Here is a 16,824-nt window from a genome sequence, read left to right as displayed (position 1 = left end):
TCCTCGAAAGGCAAACATCGAGGGAGAGACAGTGGCCCCAGCTCCCAGTGTCTGTGGGAGGGTGACAGCCTGCCTTCAGTGGGCACCTGCCTCCACGTTGCAAAACTGCCTCCTGTCACAAAGATGTAAGAAGCTTGTTTTTCTCTAGATAAAGCCCATTAGCTAATACAGATGGTCACCTCAGTTACCAGGTAAAGTTAGAATGAGCTGTGTGTGACAAGTAGTGTTGTCAAGTTCTCTTACCACTTATGTCACCCAGTGCAATGCCTACATGACATAGCTGAATTTCTACTCTTCTCTAACCTGTCTTCTCTATCTTATCTTTAAGAAACAGGAAGGCAGGATGAGCACAGTGGCTCACTCCTGTAATCCCAGCACTTTGGGAGGCTGAGGCAGGTGGATCACGAGGTCAGGAGATTGAGACCATCCTGGCTAACACGGTGAAAACCCATCTCTACTGAAACTACAAAAAATTAGCCAGGCGGGGTGGTGCACGCCTATAGTCCCAGCTACTCAGGAGGCTCCTGACCTTGTGATCCGCCTGGCTAATTTTTGTATTTTTAGTAGACACAGGGTTTCATCTTGTTGGCCAGGCTGGTCTCAAACTCCTGACCTCAGGTGATCCACCTGCCTCAGCCTCCCACAGTGCTGGGATTACAGGTGTGAGCTACCATGACCGGCTATTTTTTGTTTGTTTGTTTTGTTTTTTATAGTTTTAGTAGAGATGGGTTTTTGCCGTGTTGGCCAGGCTAGCCTCAAACTCCTGATCTCAAGTGATCCGTCCACCTCGGCCTCCCAAACTGCTGGGATTTCAGGCATGAGCCAGGGTGCCCAGCCAAGATACCCTATATTTTAACCCCCTCACCTCTCACTAGACAAGAAGTTGACTTGCGGCCATGCTCCTGCTTCTCCATTCTTTGGCCATTGAATAAAGTCTGCACTGCTTGAGGCTCACTTTGGGTTTCATGTATTGGCTTCACGATACCATCTTTAGGGGAAAAGCTGACTCAGTTGGTAAGAGTTACTGTCCGTCTTGAAAACATGTGTGGAACGAGCTGTGTCTGCTTGGTTCCATAAGCAGGTGAGCTTCCTTTCTGTCTTGGCTGTCTCTTAGCAGATTGCTTGTGGTGTGTAACACTTCCTGGTTTAATGTTTTTTTCAATAATGAGAGTCTTTTCTTTCTTTGCTACCTTTGTAGAGAGGATTTCTGGGTTGGGAGATTTTGTTTTCCATTATACTTCTCCAACAGTGCCCACAGCTGTTGAAGAAAGAAAATAAATTTTATCTGAGGAATGTGAGCCTTTTCAAATTATTAGGCCCAGATAGGCATTAAAATGAGACATCAATCGCATCCTACATGCCCCTTTTGAGCTACGTATTCATCCACTGAAACTGCTTGCTATTGCCAAGAGTAGTTATGAATTAACCTAATAATGCCTCACTGGACACTGTAACCCACACCCTATAGCTTAACAATGTATAGCCAATCACTAATCAATGTTATTTCTGGAAACCAATGAGAACTCCTGACAGAACTTTGTATCAGGCCACTCCCTGACTCCTCCCTTTTTGTTCCTTTAAAAACCTTGTGACAAAAGCCAAATGGAGTTCATATCCAAGGTCACTTGTGTCTGAGGCTTCCAGGCAGCTGTCTTTATTCTGGCTCGAGTAATATTTGCAAATCACACTTTGTGCTTCAGCCTCTCCCTTTCAGGTCCACACTGTTTACCTAGTACAGGGGTGGCTTCTAGCGGTCCCACAGGCTTCCCAACCTGACTCTCTGCTTCCCCTCCAGCCCCTTTCTGTCTGTTATCACACAGCACACAGCCAGTTATTTCTTCAGTATAAATCCATGAGATTTCCTCCCAGAGGAAAACTCCCCAAGGCTGCCCATTGCAATGAGAGGAAACTCCTGAATCCTTGCCGTGTGCAGTCACTTACGCGACCTGGCTGCTGCCCTTCTCTCTACAGCCTTGGACCATGCACCTCCTTGTCCTCCGCATTCCAGCTGTGCTGACTTCCTCTGTGTCCATTAACAGAGAAACTTGGCCAGACACAGTGGCTCACGTCTTTAATCCCAACACTTTGGGAGGCCAAGGTGGGTGGATCACTTGAGGTTAGGAGCTCAAGACCATCCTGGCCAACATGGTGAAACTACTAAAAATACAAAAAATTAGCTGGGCGTGGTGGCACACACCTGTAATCCCAGTTACTCAGGAGGCTGAGGAAGGAGAATCTCTTGAGCCTGGGAGGCGGAGGTTGCAGCAAACCAAGATCATGCCACTTCACTCTAAACTGGGTGACAGAGTGAGACTCCATCTCAAAAAAAATAATGACAACAACAACAACAAACCACACAGAAACTCAAAGCTTCCTAGGGCACGACTCTTGCTGTTCCCTCTATCCAGCATCTTTGTGCAGTGGCTCCTCATCACTCATATCTCAGCTCAAATTTCACCTGTCTGATCACCCCCAGAGGAGAGCCCTGCCCCCCAACCCTATCTCACCTTATTCCACTGCACCACTTGCACCACCCCTATCTTCTCTATAGTGACTATCATCCCATGAAATTATATTACTTATGTCCTGGTTTATGTACAGTTAGCATTATTTTTTATTGTTTGTTTGTAGAGACAGAGTTTTGCTGTATTGCTCAGGCTGGTCTCAAATTCGGGGCCTCAAGCAACCATTCCACCATGGCCTCCCAGAGAGCTGGAATGATACGCATGAGCCACCGCACCCGGCCACAGTGAGCATTTGGAGGGTTCATTGCAACATTTCCACACCTAGAACGCCTAGAACAGTGTCTGGCCAGAGGTAGGTCTCAAAACTCTCTGTGCCCACCAAGAGCAGGGTGGGGCTGGGATGGGATCAACCCCGGCTTTCTTGGTGAACTACAGTTGATCCTTGAACAACACGGGGGTTAGAGGCACTGACTTCCTTTGCAGTTGAAAATGCAAGAATAACTTTTGACTCTCCCCAAACTCAACTCCTAATATCCCACTGTTGATCAGAAACTTTACCGATAACGTAATGTTGATTAACACATATTTTTATGTCGTAGGTATTATATACTGTGTATATTATATGCTGTGTACAAAGTAAGCTAGAGAAAATAAAATGTTATTAAGAAAATCGTAACAAAGAGAAAACATATTTACTGTCCATTAAATGGAAGTGGATCATCATCAAGGCCTTCATTCTCATCATCTTCAGGTTGAGTAGGCTTAGGAGGAAGAGGAGGAATTGGTCTTGCTGTCTCAAGGGTGGCAGAGGTGGAAGAAAATCCAAGAAGTGGACCCGCATAGTTCAGGTCTGTGTTGTTCAAGGGCCAATGGTATTTGAGGACTATACTGTATTAACACAGTGAATGCAGACAGGTACCTAAAACCATCCCAGGCACAGAGGACAAGCTTAAATAACTGATCTGTTAAAAGTCAGTCCCTGCCGGTCTCAGTGGCTCACACCTGTAATCCCAGCACTTTGGGAGGCCAAGGCGGGTGGATCATCTGAGGTTGGGCGTTCAAGATCAGCCCAACCAACATGGAGAAACCTCGTCTCTACTAAAGATACAAAAAATCAGCCGGGCGTGGTGGCGCATGCCTGTAATCCCAGCTACTCAGGAGGCTGAGGCAGGAGAATCACTTAAACCTGGGAGGCAGAGGTTGCAGTGAGCCGAGATTGCACCATTGCACTCCAGCCCGGGCAACAAGATCTAAACTCCATCTCAAAAACAAACGAACAAAAAAGTCAGTTCCTTTTTGCAAAACTCCTTTCTGATTGAAATGATACAGTATTACTATCAGCTCTGAAACTCAGTGTTTCCAAATACACTTTTCCACATTCTCCTAGCAAAATAACATCAACGGGCGAAGCTTATGAAAGCAAGTGCCCATGAGAAATGCCACAAGGAGACTCCAGTGAGCGCCTTTGCTTGAGGTCAATTTTCACTCGACAAATCACTAAGTGATTTGTTTGCCTTTGTCTACACCCTGACAGTTGTCTCATTTGCTACAATTTAACAAGTCACGCCAGAATGTCATCCTTGCTTATTGTGTGAAAACAGAAGGCACTAGGACAGACTTTTCCTCTGGAGAACTTGGCAATGAAGTTCATTGAGTTGGGATGAGCTGATCCAATCATATATTACAGGAGACATACAAATGGATTTCCAAAACTGTTTTCACCCTAATCTCTGCCTGGTCATTACATTTGATTTGATGGGGCCATTTGAGCACCGCTGTGAGGACTGGAGTAGTCTTCATCTCGGCTGGTCTACCAGTTAACCACTTCCACGTGTCTGTCTTCTGCATGGAGACGATTTCAGGTACTTGTTCTGCCAGTCATTCAGGGACACCACTACCCAAGAGGCCAGGCCCAGACAACAGTCCAGGCTCCACCTTTGTGATGCACAGAAGCCCAACTCAAGCTTCTTGAAGCTTCTTATCTGCTCTCTTAGGTTGGCACATGTATTTTCTCTTTCTCTTTTATAGATGACCCTTTAACAAGTGGGAGTCCCTGGCACATACTGGAGTTTGTGTGTCATTGTGTATGTGTTATATTTGCAAAAGCTGAATGCAACGCAAGTGTCCACCAACAGATAAATAGAAAGACAAAATATGACATATCCATACGATAGAATATTATTCAGGCAAAATAGAAAGCACATTCTGACATATGCTACATCATGGATGGACCTTGAAGACATTATGCTAAGTAAGATAAACCAGTCACAACAACACAAATGCTATATGATTCCACTTTTACAAGGTTCTTAGAATAGTCAGATTCATAGAGATGGAAAATAGAATGGTGGTTTCCAGGGGCTGGGGGAGGGGAGAATGGGGAGATTTTGCTTAATAGGCACAGAATTTCAGTTGGGGAAGATGAAAAGAATTGTGGAGATGGATGGTGTGATGAGTCCACAACAATGCAAATATACTTGATGCCAATGAACTGAGCACTTAGAAATGGTTAAGTTTGTAAATTTTATGTTACATGTATTTTACCATAATTTTTATATACGCATTTATAAATATATATATGGTGTGTGTATGTGTGTATGTGTGTGTGTGTTTCATCCCTATGTACAAGGCAAGACTGCTTCCAGTGAAAAATTTAATTCATAGCTGGTAAATATAACTGGCTGTTTTTTTTTTGTTTTTCTTTTTTTTGAGATGGAGTCTCGCTCTGTCGCCCAGGCTGGAGTGCAGTGGCACAATCTCAGCTCACTGCAAGCTCCACCTCCTGAGTTTGCGCCACTCTCCTGCCTCAGCCTCCCGAGTAGCTGGGACTACAGACGCCTGCCACCACGCCTGGCTAATTTTTTTTTTTTTGTATGTTTAGTAGAGACGAGGTTTCACCATGTCGGCCAGGATGGTCTTGATCTCCTGACCTCGTGATCTGCCCACCTCGGCCTCCCTAAGTGCTGGGATTACAGGTGTGAGCCATCGCGCCCAGCCATAACTGGCTGTGTTTATCCCTGGAGGAGAGGGTCTGTGTCTATCCCTGGAGGAGAGGGTCTGTGTCTATCCCTGGAGGGAGGAGAGGGTCTGTGTCTATCCCTGGAGGAGAGGGTCTGTGTCTATCCCTGGAGGGAGGAGAGGGTCTGTGTCTATCCCTGGAGGAGAGGGTCGCTCATCGCCTCCCCATTGCTCATAGAGGACTGCACTTGGTACTTTATAGGCCTCCCGCCCTCCTGCGGGAGAACATTGTCAACATCACAACTGGCTGGCAGGGCCATTGTCCTTAAGGGCCTCACTGAACTCTTCCTTCCACCACCTCCCAGAGCATGGAAATCTCGCCCCGACTGCAGGGGGAGAAGGGGACACAGTGCTGTTTCTCCTTCCTTCTCCTCCTCACTCCTTCTTAGAGTGGGCGAGCAACCTGGTTTCACCTTCCAAAGTGTCATTAGTTACCTCAAGAATGGTCATCGACTTCTCATGACATCCTCAAACTCAATGATTTCCGAGTCATGTTTAATATTTTTACGTTTTTATTTTAAAATTACAATGTAAATTAATACAGTCTTTTTTTAAAACTCGATACAGAAGTATGTAAAGTGGCTTTTTTGTTCTCCTCTGCCCCCTGCCCAACCCCACTTGGAGGAGGCCTGCCCCTGGTCTTAGCAGCTGGGCCCTGGGCTGACTCACCTGGTGGCCCCTCCCTCGGAGTGCACTTGTCACCCTGCTCCACCTCCTGGGAGGCTGATTACACGGATGGTGTCACGGGGCCCCCTTCTTCCCTGGCTTCCACTCCACAGCTTCTCCTTCCCCTTAGGATGGCCTCAGGTGACTGCATCCTCCCCCATCAGCTCCCATCCCACCCTCCTTCCTGAAACTGCTTCTTCTTCACTCCCTCAGAGCTGTAGATTCTAGGGGTGCCCTGCTGCGTCCAGCCCCCCAACTGCTCAGTCTATCATGGTCTTCGTGCCCACATCTTTGTAAATAGTTCATCGATTAAACACTCCTCCAATTGCCCCATTCAAGTCAAGGGTCTTCTCAGGACCCTGACTTTGCTGTTTAAAAGAAAACAGTCCCACCCGTCATTTAGGCAGGGTTTGGGAAAGAGTGTCAAAACACAAAGGTGGTGTCTTAAATCCAAAGAGTTTGCATATCTTTGCTATATTTCTTGATGCAGTTGAAAACACATAGACTGATCAATAATACTCAGCTCCTAAAATTGTTTTCTGCTTCCAAGCTTGTGAAACACATTTATGTTTAAGGCAAAAGTTTGTGTGTGTGTGTGTGTGTGTGTGTTTTAACACAATTGACCCCTTATCATTTTGATCCTGATCATAAGAATTATTTCGGCCGAGCACGGTGGCTCACACCTGTAATCCCAGCACTTTGGGAGGCTGAGGAGGGCAGATCATGAGGTCAGGAGATTGAGACCATCCTGGCTAACATGGTGAAACCCCATCTCTACCAAAAATACAAAAAATTAGCCGGGCGTGGTGGCGGGCGCCTGTAGTCCCACCTACTCAGGAGGCTGAGGCAGGAGAATGGCATGAACCTAGGAGGCAGAGCTTACAGTGAGTTGAGATTGCACCACTGCACTCCAGCCTGGGCGACAGAGCAAGACTCCGTCTCAAAAAAAAAAAAAAAATTATTTCGAACACTTTTGTTTCCACAGTATTCTTGCAACATCTGGGGCATGAACACAGTTCTCAGATATAAATGGGAACTGAGCAAGGAAGAAATAGGTTACTCTGGGTGTTCAGGATTTCATTAAATGTTTTCACTACCTCAGCTTTCTTTTCCCCCTAAGTAGTCAGTGACATGGTGGTATCCTATCTAATCCAACTCTTCTAGCAGCACTTTGGGGCAAAATTTCAAAGCCCCGAAGCTCAGTTTCCTGCTAGGCTGGGCTTCAATCCCTTAAAAGGTAGAGGTGGTCACAACTGACTGCTTCCCTGGAGTCTGTGGGAGGCATCTATCCTTTTTCAGCACCTGGATCCCTGTTGTTCTTGAGTGGAGGCTGGAAGTTCTGTGAATCGGAAGCTCTGTGAATCGGAAGCTCTGTGAATCAAAAGCTCTGTTCTCCTTGGGCTGAGAGGCAGGTACCTGCTAAGCCAACCACCCTGGAGCTGGAATCTGGAGCACAGAGGTTCAAATGCTGAAGACAGCTGACTTTCAACCACAGGCATTTCTGACCCTGGTGCAAGACCATTTCTGCTCCTGCTCCCCTATCTCCCCTAGTTCTTGCTCATTTCCATGCCTGGTTCTTAGCTTCCCAGTCCATTTTCTGAGCTCCCCAAACCCTTCATCAAATACTTTTCTGCCTAATTTATACTGATCAGACTGTATTGCCCGCAAGAAAAACCCTGACACATGCAGGAGTCATCTGCACAAAGTGCCATGAGTAGGTGACTGCTAAGAATAATACTTAGAAACTGTTTATTATTATTATTATTTTGAGATGGAGTTTCACTTTTGTCACCAAGGCTGGAGTGCCATGATGTGATCTCGGCTCACTGCAACCTCTGCCTCCCAGGTTCAAGAGATTCCCCTGCCCCAGCTTCCTGAGTAGCTGAGAATACAGGCGCCCACCACCACGCCTGGCTAATTTTTGTATTTTTAGTACAGACGGGGTTTTACCATGTTGGCCGGGCTGGTCTTGAACTCCTGACCTGAGGTGATCCACCTGCCTTGGCCTCCCAAAGTGCTGAGATTACAGGCCTGAGCCACCGCACCCAGCCTGTTTATTATTATTATCATTATTGCTATTAAATCTCCCTTTTAGTACTACAACTTTACGAAACACTGTAGGAGGCAAAATGAGGTACAGAGCTTATTTATTTTTTTAAGATAGCTTTGAGATGTAATTCATATACTGTACATACAATTCACCTATTTAAAGTGTACAATTCAATGATTTTTAGCATATTTAGAGTTGTGCAACCACCACCACAGTCAATTTTAGAAGATTTCATCAACTCAAAAAGAAAGCCTTTAGCCATCACCCCCACCCCTCCCACTTCACCCCACCCCCAGCTCTAAGCAACCACTAATCTACTTCCTGTCTCCATAGATTTCCTTGTTCTGGACTTTCTATGAATGGAGTCACATAGTCTGTTGTCCTTTGTGACTTGCTTCTTTCAGTTAGCATAATGTTTTCAAGGTTCATCCAAGGTGTAGCATTAGTACTTCATTCCTTTTTATGGCTGAATAATGTTCCACTATGTGGATATATCACACATTATTTATCCATTCATCAGCTGATGGACAATTAGTTGCTTGCACCTTCTGGCTGTTATGAATAATGCTGTTGTAAGCATTCATGAATAAGTTTTGTGTGGACATCTGTTTTTAGTTCTCTTGACAGATACCCGGGAGTGAAACTGCTGGCTCCTACGGTAACTCTATGTCTAGTTGTTTGAGGACCTGTCAGACTTTTCCAAATTGGCTGCACCATTTGACATTCTCACCAGTTCATACTTTTAAAAATTACCCACGTTAAACAAGAAATGATGTTTATAAATCAGTCATCATAATTGAACTTCATACCATGGTAGTCTCATGTGTAAAAAGTGCTGTAAAAAATAAGTGCTTACCATGTTACTTTATGTCTTCACAGCTATGATTGTCAGTGGCCTTATAAGCTATTTTTTCCTAGAGACTCAAGCTAATAAATCTCTTTTGAAAGTTGTGTGGCAATTCCTCAGGGATCTAGAACTAGAAATACCATTTGATCCAGCTATCCCATTACTGGGTATATACCCAAAGGACTATAAATCATGCTGCTATAAAGACACAAGCACACATATGTTTATTGCGGCACTATTCACAATAGCAAAGACTTGGAACCAACCCAAATGTCCAACAATGATAGACTGGGTTAAGAAAATGTGGCACATATACACCATGGAATACTATGCAGCCATAAAAAATGATGAGTTCATGTCCTTTGTAGGGACATGGATGAAATTGGAAATCATCATTCTCAGTAAACTATGGCAAGAACAAAAAACCAAACACCGCATATTCTCACTCATAGGTGGGAATTGAACAATGAGAACACATGGACACAAGAAGGGGAACATCACACTCTGGGGACTGTTGCGGGGTGGGGGGAGGGGGGAGGGATAGCTTTAGGAGATATACCTAATGCTAAATGACGAGTTAATGGGTGCAGCACACCAGCATGGCACATGTATACATATGTAACTAACCTGCACATTGTGCACATGTACCCTAAAACTTAAAGTATAATAATAATTGAAAAAAAGAAAGTTGAATCATAAAAATTGCTATGACACTTTGTGAAAGCCATAAGCTCGAAAGAGACAAATAGTTCTCTTCCTGAGCCTTCCACCCACACAAATATTAGGTATGCTTGCTGGCTAATGCTGCCTTGCCAAAGGGGGAGGATACGTCATTTATAAGAATCAGAAAATGGTGCATTAAAAAGAGAAAATGGAGAGTGGGAAAGGATGAGATGCATAAAGAGATGCTGAAAATAAACCTTTACCACAAAAAGATGGAAATTCAATTAGATGTATGTCCCATAACTAAATACACAACTGTAGATGTAGGAGATAAATCAAATGAGATATTTTAAATTGTTATTTTAATAAACCCAGTAATATTGTACACAGACAATATAAAAATCTCTGTAGTCAAAGGACTTTTAAAAAAATTACATCTCCTTCTGCTATAGAAAAACTTCACGCACCTCCAGCAGCAAAGAATCTTATTTCTCAGTGGTAAGGCACGTTAGGGATACTCTTGCTACTATGTAACAGACTTTATCAATGTTCCCTCCAATTAAACATAATAAGGCCAGGTGCAGTGGCTCCCATCTGTAACCCCAGCACTTTGGGAGGCCAAAGCAGGAGAATCATTTGAAGCTAGGAGTTCAAGACCAGTGTGGGCAACATACTGAGACTCCCTCCTCTACAAAATATATATATATTTTTTTAATTAGCTGGGTATGACTGTAGTCCCAGCTACTCAGGAGGCTGAGGCAGGAGGATGGCTTGAGCCCAGGAGTTGGAAGCCACAGTGAGCTATGATCGTGCCACTGCACTCCAGCAGTGTCTCTAAAATAAAATAATAATAATAAATGTCCAATCACAATTTCCACTATGGGGTGGGGGGTGGCTGAGAATTAAGAGTCACCTTGTCCACCAGGGTGTTGCTCTGGGCAGGGCAGGAGATGGTGTGGCAGATTCTGCAGAGCTGAGAGCCCAAAGCTGGGGACCACTGAGAAGAGCAACTGAGTTTCTGAGGTTCGGCAAGCACAGAGAAACCAGGTGGAGGGCTCATCATTAACGGGAAATGTTGAAGCCAGACTGAGCTTCCAGGGTAATTACAGTGCATTTGATAGGAAATGAATTTCTGATAGGAAAATGAAACACAAGTTATGCTAGCTGTGACCCCTCCACAGCAAATACCGTAAGGAAAGAAGGCGGTTCCCAGAGACACCTCAACCAAGAGATTCCAGAGAGCCAGAGGTCCCTGCTCCAGTGGCAGGTTTGGTAAGATTCACCCTGACCTAGATGCCACTATCAGAAGGAGGAAGCAGGAGGAAGATCACTTATTTGGGGAAAAGGGGACCTGTTACTGGAAAGGGGTCCTGATCCAGACCCCAGGAGAGAGTTCTTGGACCTTGCACAAGAAAGAATTCACGACGAGTCTATAGATCGAAAGCAAGTTTATTAAAGATGTAAAGAAGAATGGCCACTCCATAGGTAGAGCAGCAGTATGGGCTGCTCAACTGAGTATACTTAGGGTTATTTCTTGGTCATATGCTAAACAAAGGGTGGATTATTCATGAGTTTACCAGGAAAGGGACAGAGACTTCCCTGAAACAAGGCTTCCTCTCCCTTTTAGACTATAGAGGATGACTTCCTGACATTGCCATGGCATTTGTAAACTGTCATGATGCAGGTGGGAGTGTCTTTTAGTATGCTAATGCATTATAATTAGTGTATAATGAGCAGTGAGGATGAACAGAGGTCACTTTCCTCACCATCTTGGTTTTGGTGGGTTTTGGCAGCTTCTTTACTGCATCTTGTTTTATTTATCAGCGGGTTCTTTGTGACCTGTATCTTTGTGACCTGCCGACCTCCTATGTCATCCTGTGACTAGGAACGCCTAACCTCCTGGGAATGCAGCCAGGAGGTCTCAGCCTTATTTTACCCAACCCCTATTCAAGTTGGAGTCATTCTGGCTCAAACACTTCTGACAAACCTTACAGGATATTTGAACTTTGAAGTAACTACTAGTTTACAGAGACAGAAGAAGAGAGACAGAGTAAGAGAGACCATTTTAAAATGAATAAGAGTGTCACACAACAAAATCTAAATACACGTTTTGGTGCGAGGTGGTAACTGGGGACTCCAGAGGGCAAGAAGATATAATTTTTTTTTTAATTAGGATTTTTGGCCGGATGCGGTGGCTCATGCCTGTAGTCCCAGCACTTTGGGAGGCTGAGGCGGGTGGATCATGAGGTCAAGAGATCAAGACCATCCTGGCCAACATGGTGAAACCCCATCTCTACTAAAAATACAAAAATTAGCTGGGTGTGGTGGCATGCGCCTGTAATCCCAGCTACTCGTGAGGCTGAGGCAGGAGAATCGCTTGAACCCGGGAGGTGGGTTACGGTGAGCCAAGATTGTGCCACTGCACTCTAGCCTGGCAACAGAGGAGACTCTATCTCAAAAAATTAGGATTTTTTTGTGCCCTAAACTGCAGAGAGTAAATTCCTATCCTGCTGCCCCTGTGGTTCAAGTCATCCTAAGATCTGTGCATAGCATCAACCTCCAGCTCCTAGATGAGAAGGAGAAAGGAAATCATCTTGGGCTGAGATCAAACTCCAGGGAAAGAAATCCCAGAGAGTTAGCAGAAGGCAGACAGGGATATTTATCATTCTTCAACACTGAATGTTTAAGGAGTGAAACTACTTCTCAGGGATGGAAGTACAATTTCAACGGTGTCACCTTAGGCCATAGGGGCAGTGATCTAGAGCTTATTTAGGGAGATTAGGCCTTGGAGGAGAATATATTCCACAATCAAGCCAGAAAGCAAGGCCAGAGCTGAGAGAAGCTACAGGCAGCTTGTGCAGCCCTGGAAACCAGGGGAACCACCAGGTCGTCCACCAGCCTATGCGCCTCCAAGCTGGGATCTCTTGAGTCAGACAGCTGAGGCCAAAGACTGGGCATCACCTTGTGGAGCAGCAGGTGTGGGGGAGATTTGGGCTGGGTGCTCTGTTGCCTTTCAGGAGATGGCTGTCACCCTATGGTGTGATGCCTAAGCACGGCTCATTCCCACTGAAGAAAGCTTTGTTGTGGTTCATGAATGAGTGCTCGCTAGGACAGGGGTGAAACGAGGAGTGTTCCTGGGATGGACAAGTCCCCAGATGAAGAAAGTGAGACCCTTGCCTGGTATCAGGCTTACCAATGACCTTGGGATGGGATGGATAGGGAAGCAAGGTCTGGGTGAAGATCTAGTTCTCATCTTCTAGGAAATGGTGGTGGCCCTCAGGACAGGGAAGCTCCTTTGCAAACACACAGCCATCTTGTGAGGAGAGATACACGGGGGAGGGAAGGCAGAGCCCACCTAGGCCAAAACATCATTGTGGGCTTTAAGTTTCAAACTAGGCTTTTAAAAGTCGACAACAGTTAGGCATAGTTGTGGTGCACACCTGTAGTCCCAGCCACTGGGGAGGCTGAGGTAGGGGGATCTCTTGAGCCCAGGAGTTCAAGACTTCAGTGAGCTATGATCATGTCACTGCACTCCAGCCTGAGTGACAGAGCAAGACTCCGAGTCTAAAATAAAATTTTAAAAAATTCAACCAGGTAAATCTATAGGGTTAAAGCTAAAAAAGTATAAAAGTCATATAGAAAAGTCTCCCCACATTCCTCTACCCCCATCTACTCCACCTACCTCCAGAAAACAGAACCACTATTATGAGTAGATCTTTGTGTAGTTTCCGAGAGATTTTTCTGCAGATATAAATAAATATTTTTTGCCTTCTTTCTCCACAAATGCTGGCATACTCTACATGCCATTCTGCACTTTGAATTTTCTTTTTTCTTTTTTTTTTTTTTTTTTGAGACAGAGTCTTGCACTGTCGCCCAGGCTGGAGTGCAGTGGCGCCATCTCGGCTCACTGCAACCTCCACCTCCCCGGTTCAAGCAATTCTCCTACCTCTGCCTCCCAAGTAGCTGGGATTACAGGTGCCCGCCACCACGCCTGGCTAATTTTTTGTATTTTTAGTAGAGACAGGGTTTCACTATGCTGGCAAGGCTGGTCTCGAACTCCTGACCTCGTGATCTGCCTGCCTTAGCCTCCCAAAGTGCTGGGATTTCAGGTGTGAGCCACTGCACCCGGCCACTTTGACTTTTCAATTGAACACTGTATCCCAGGGACCTTCCCACATCAGAGTATGCAGAGTTTCCTTGTTCCGTTTTATGGCTGTATACTGTTCCACTTCATGATTAGCTGGACCACAATTTTCTTTACCATTCCCCCAATAGAGGGCACTAAGTGCTTTCCAACTTTTTTTAACGTAGACAATGTTACCATGAAATGAACAACCTGGTATACCTTTCACTTTTCAGGGTGCGGCTCTATCATCAGGATAAAGATAAATTTCTAGAAGGGAAACAGCTGGATCAGAGTGGGTGCATTGGTAGCTCTGAGAGGTATTCATAAATAGTTCTCCAAAAAGGAGACACCAATTTACACTCCCTTCAGCAAGTAGGGGGGTGTTTTACTTTTTCTTTTTGAGATGGAGTCTCGCTCCTCGCCCAGGCTGGAGTGCCGTGGCTCGATCGCGGCTCACTGCAGCCTCTGCCTCCCAGGTTCAAGCGATTCTCCTGCCTCAGCCTCCCAAGTAGCTGGGATTACAGGCACCCCCACCACGCTTGACTCATTTTTTGTATTTTTAGTAGAGTCAAGGTTTTACCGTGTTGGCCAGGCTGGTCTTGAACTCCTGACCTCAGGTGACCCATCTGTCTCAGCAAATGGTCCTCCCAAAGTGCTGGGATTACAAGTGTGAGCCACTGCACACAGCCATCTTACTCTTAACATACCCAAAGTGTTCAACTTTTCTTCCAAGTCTGCCTCTCCTCCTTCTGTCACCACCATCACCCATTTGCTCAAGTCTGAAGGCAGGACGCCACCCTCACACCTCCATCCTTGCGCCCCAGCAGAACGCCCTGACAATACTTCTCCTAGAAGAATCTGCCCCTTCCCGCCTTCACTCCGGTTACATCTGGAGTTAGCCTCAGCCCCTCTCACCTGGACACCTGTGCAGGTCCCCTGCCTCTCCACTCTCCACCCTCCTCACCAGCCCACCCCATGCTCTACACTGCAAGCCAAGGGGCTACAAATGTCGCAGCTGGGTGGGCTCACTCTCAGCCCATCATAGGGGTGGAAAACAGGACACTCCTCTCTGCAGGATCCAGGCTGTCTGGCATATCCCTCAAAACCCAGGCCCTGCTGTTAAGGCCTGGACCAGATGGGGTCCTAGGGGTTGTCTCCCTGCACCCATGTGAAGCTTCCGAGCATTTGTCCTTGGGGTTTTGCCCCATGGCATCCCAGAGCCACCCAGGCACTATGTTCACCACCTGCTGCCCTTCAAGATGAACAAGAAGAAGAAAAATAAAGGGAGTTCGCCACAGGCCTGAGTGTGGAGGAGACAGAGAAAGAACAGCACAGAAAAGAAAGGCCAGGAAGGCCCCAGATGCCAGGTCAGGTTCACTTCATGTAGAAATCACTTCAGCAGATTGCTCCGCTAAAGAGAGGAAAATACACTTAACATGATGCATGGCCCCCGCTTGGCTCAAAGCTGATTGCGTCTCTAGGCTAGCCACAAGCGGGCAGAGCTTATTAAAAACAGTGCACATGGTTCTCTGCCCAAGCTCAGAGCCCTTTCCCTCTGAGCCACTCAGAGCATTTCCCAGTGTGGGTGAGGAAGTGTGCAAGGCCTGGTAGACCTTAGACTGCATGGCTGCAGTTTCTGTAACTATTGTTCATCCTGAGAAGTGAAGGTTTGGAAAACTAAATGAAGAGGCCCAAGAATGCCATCTGCTTTCTTGAGGCATTGGTTCAACGTTTACTCAGCAAATGTGCATCGTGCTCCTGCCCTGCACTGGGCTGAGCTGGGAGCAGGATTAGACGCTAAGACAAAGTCATGGAGAAGTTCAGTGCCATGAGCTCTGCAGGAAAGATGGACCCAGGGCATTGTGGGCATACTTTGGGCAAGAAGAATGATGAGGCTGTAAATCCTGAGAAGGCACTCCCTCCCGCAGACATTCTCAGAGTCCCAGAGTGTTAGGGGGCAGGAGGAATTCCAGCTGTGGTTCTGGAGGATTGTTAAACCTTTTTGATGTGTTTCCTACTCTGAGGCATGTTTGCTTTACTCACAATGGTGATGCAATTCTCCGATTACCTAGCAACTGTACTAAGGCTCTAAAGAAAAAGGCAGGTTCTTCCAATACATAGATAAGTCCCAGGTGGAAGGACAAGACCCCAGCCTGGAGAGGTGTTTGTACTGGGAGGAGAATGAGAACGTAAATCCCTGAAGCTGGGAGTGGGTCTGGTGCTGAGCAAACCCTTTACGACTCTGGTCAGTGCTGAAATTTACTTCAAGGTCCTTTCTCAGTTGCTGGGGCATTTGAAGGGGATGTTCCCAGAGATCTGGGCTGGTAATCATTTCCCTGCCGAGGTGTCACCAGAAATGGATGGCCCTCACATTGCCTCACCTGTCTCCCTAGGTTGCCCTCCTTAATCACTTCGAAACAGAGCCATCTGCCAGGGCAGTGGGCAATGGGACGCTCCTGGGCAGCTCCATCATCTCTAGCCAAGAATCATTTGGATTGGCCAGAACTGCACTCTGATCCCAGCCAGAGGACCCCAGTTCCAAAGTCCTTCATTGTGCAAACAAAGAGACACAAGAGATGCCTTGCAAGTTGAGGCAAGTCAGGCTCAGAAGGAGACCATGAAATTCAGCAGCATCTGTGGGAGGGGCAGGGGGGTGCAGAGAGGATAGGGGAAAGGGAGGAATCAGCAGCTCCTGATCCCCTCCATGTGCCAGACTCTGCAAGTGGCTTTGTTTCCACAAACCCGCCATGCCTCTAGGAGGCAGCACCGATTGTCCTGATTCACAGCTCGGAAGCAGGGACAGACAGCATGGATAACTCACCCAAGATCACCCCAGGCAAAACTGGGAACTTGTCTTAGTTCATTCAGGCTTCTATAACAAAACAGCACAGACAGGGTGGCTTATAAACAACAGAAATGTGTTGCTCACAGTTCTGGAAGCTGGAAGTGCAAGATCAAGGTGCTGGCAGATTCCATGCCTGGTGAGGGT

The 16,824-nt window shown here is 46.2% G+C and overlaps 1 long non-coding RNA gene across 1 annotated transcript; it reads right to left on the bottom strand.

Moving 5' to 3' along the window:
* Positions 1-865: 865 nt before the first annotated feature.
* LOC129061024 (uncharacterized) lies at positions 866-16,824 on the bottom strand. The gene is made up of 3 exons (XR_008527976.1): positions 16,765-16,824; positions 2,198-2,295; positions 866-1,258 (listed from the first exon to the last, which is right to left on the bottom strand). It is a non-coding gene; the product is annotated as an uncharacterized LOC129061024 (long non-coding RNA).

Source organism: Pongo abelii, chromosome 1 (genome assembly GCF_028885655.2).
Source record: "Pongo abelii isolate AG06213 chromosome 1, NHGRI_mPonAbe1-v2.0_pri, whole genome shotgun sequence".
NCBI lineage: Eukaryota > Metazoa > Chordata > Mammalia > Primates > Hominidae > Pongo > Pongo abelii.
Note: the sequence above shows the minus strand (reverse complement) of the source record. Positions and strands in the feature narration are given on the sequence as shown.